The sequence below is a fragment of the Conger conger genome, chromosome 7 (assembly GCF_963514075.1).
Source record: "Conger conger chromosome 7, fConCon1.1, whole genome shotgun sequence".
Lineage (NCBI taxonomy): Eukaryota > Metazoa > Chordata > Actinopteri > Anguilliformes > Congridae > Conger > Conger conger.
The window spans coordinates 1977590-1980089 of NC_083766.1; positions in this window are offsets into that span (position 1 = coordinate 1977590).

Sequence of the window (2500 nt, forward strand, 5' to 3'; positions counted from 1 at the left end):
AGGGAGGTCAGCCTTCCAGGCGATGAGAGACTGATCACCACTGAACGAACAAAGGTTCATATTTCAGCCCTGTCCATTCGGCCCCAGTGTAACGCGATAATAACGTAATCAGGCTCCCAGCACGCAGCTTCAGCCTGGGCTGCATTAACACCTCCCCACCGCGCTGCGTTAGCGTTAGCACTCGCGCGCGTGTGAGATATGTGTGTGTGTGTGTGTGTGTGTGGTGTGTGTGTGTGTGTGTGTGTGTGAGAGATGTGTGTGTGTATGTGTGTATGTGTGTATGTGTGTGTGTGTGTGTGTGTGTGTGTGTATGTGTGTATGTGTGTACGTGTGTGTGTGTGTGTGTGTGTGAGAGATGTGTGTTCCTGGAGCCCTCTGAGTGCTCCGCGCGTGGAGAACAATGCCCTGCCAGGCTCCATCCATCCCGCGGCGACCCCCCGACCACAATCCCTCATCCAGACCCCCTCTCCCCTCTCCCCTCTCCCCTCTCCCCGGCCAGAAATATGGCCAATGTACTTACACCCCCTCCCCTCTCCCCCCCCATATCAACCCCCCCTCTGATTTATACCGGCTAGCAGTTTTTCAATCGCCGTTTCTTCAGTGTCTGACAAAAGGTGCCCTTCTGCCAGGAGAAATGAAGTGAGATCATGTTCCAGAGACTGTCCACACATCAAACACACACACACACTCATTCACACAGACACGGACGGACACACAGACACAGACACACACACATACACACACACATACACATGCTGTCCACATATCAACCAGCTTGTGCACTGTCCGTATCTCTGGTCTGTCTCTCACACACATACTCAGAGTGTGTGTGGTACTACTAGAGTGAGGGCTGGTAAATTAGACTCACTGAATTCCACATTACCAGCCTGTTCTCACCTCTCATTTTCACTCATCGTTTCTATAGTTTCTGGCTAGCACGTCCACCTCACCTGCGCTAGTAACCTGCACACACACACACACACACACACACACACACACACACACACACACTCACACACACACACTCTCACACACACACACACACACACTCACACACTCACACTCACACACACACACACACACACACACACTCACACACTCACACACACACACACACACACACTCACACACACACTCACACACTCACACACTCACACACTCACACACTCACACACACACACACACTCACACACTCACACACACACACACACACACTCACACACTCACACACACACACACTCACACACTCACACACACACACACACACACACACACACACACTCACACACTCACACACTCACACACTCACACACACACACACACACACTCACACACACACACACACTCACACACACTCACACACACTCACACACACTCACACACACACACACTCACACACACTCACAGACACTCACACACACACACACACACACACTCACACACACACACAGCAACTTCACCTGTGCTAGCACGGCCAGGTATTCACCTCATACATTGTTTTGTTCATTTTCTTTTTCCTGCAAATGTGAAAATAACTTTTCACAGCTTTTCACCCCTTGTCTCTCACCATACAGGTGTTCATATATCAATGAAAACATTTGTCTGCCCTGGCTGTAGAGAAGAAGCTAAGTTACATTTCATGTTAAACTGTGTTTGGGGCACAAATGGCCTTGAATTTAAATTTTTAGTGTTCCAATTTTTTTCTGTGTTTAAAACAAATGGTTGAATTGTTTGATTTGGATAACCCCGTGTGTGGACAGAAAATACAAAACATTTTATTAAATCTAAAGTTAGCAGCATTTGATTAATCTTCGCTTAAATGACAAAGTGACCTGAATTTGCATATGAAAATAAAACTAAAACAGATATCGCATTTAATAATGTATGGACAATGCCTATTTTACTGTATCCGGCTGTAAAAAAGCTATCTTGTAACGCCCTCTAGTGGATAATATGCACGATACATTTAATTTACCTCTAAACAAGGCTCAGTTAATCTGGAAAACAATAAAATATCTTCAAGTACTAGACATGTAAACAAAACCCACAAATCATAAACCAATATCATATTAAATCTCGTTGAATATATTAGTGAAGTAAAACAGTTATTTGTAAATATTCAGTTATTTTTACCAATGTACTGTATGCGTATTTTATCCTCATATTTCATATATCTGTCTTTTTTCACTCCACTGTGAAGCACTTTTGAATGAAATGTGCTCTACAAATAATCTTTATTATTATTGCTATTATTTTTAACATGAATATTAATATTAATAACAGCACTGAGTGAAATATTAATATAATCATTTTAATGCCAGTAGGGAGTGCTCTACCTCAGTTTGTACACACAGGGACACGCCCTGCGTTGGTGCTGTCAGCCGGAGTGTCTCTCTCAGCCGGAGTGTCTCTCTCAGGCGGAGTGTCTCTCTCAGCGGAGTGTCTCTCTCAGCGGAGTGTCTCTCTCAGCCGGAGTGTCTCTCTCAGCCGGAGTGTCTCT